Here is a 521-nt window from a genome sequence, read left to right as displayed (position 1 = left end):
GAGGCGCCCGCCCTGGAATTGGGCACGTCCCAGTGCCAAAGCCCCGCGTTGTCAGGAGAGTCTGGTGAGAAAGACTCCCCCAGCAGGGAACTCCTCCTCTTCTCACATGAGAACCCTGGGCAGTAGTGTCTGGCTGCCCCATCCCACTGTTTAGACAGTGCCTTTGTGACTCTTCTCTGTCTAGGGTGTTGGTACCCATTGTCAAGATGAGGAGACTGAGGCACAGGATGTTGAAGTCACTTGTGCAGATCCATGTTTGGAAATGGCAAAAAAAAATCATGATTTGGGCTTGGGGTGGCTTACTCCAAATCTGCAGGTTTTTCCTCAGCACTGCACTCGGTACCACATCCCCAGTGGCAGTGTTAGGCTCTTCCCATCACCAACTTGTACTGTGCGGTTTTCATTGAACACCCGTTTGAGAAAACCCCAAACACAAAAGCTTAGAGTAACACTCATGCTAGGCCCTGGGGAAGAGGAGCCCCTTCCATTTTGGTGAGTAGGTCCCTCTCCAGAAGATGAGA

This window comes from Bison bison, unplaced genomic scaffold (assembly GCF_000754665.1).
Source record: "Bison bison bison isolate TAMUID 2011002044 unplaced genomic scaffold, Bison_UMD1.0 scf7180017847878, whole genome shotgun sequence".
In the NCBI taxonomy this organism is placed as follows: domain Eukaryota; kingdom Metazoa; phylum Chordata; class Mammalia; order Artiodactyla; family Bovidae; genus Bison; species Bison bison.
Note: the sequence above shows the minus strand (reverse complement) of the source record.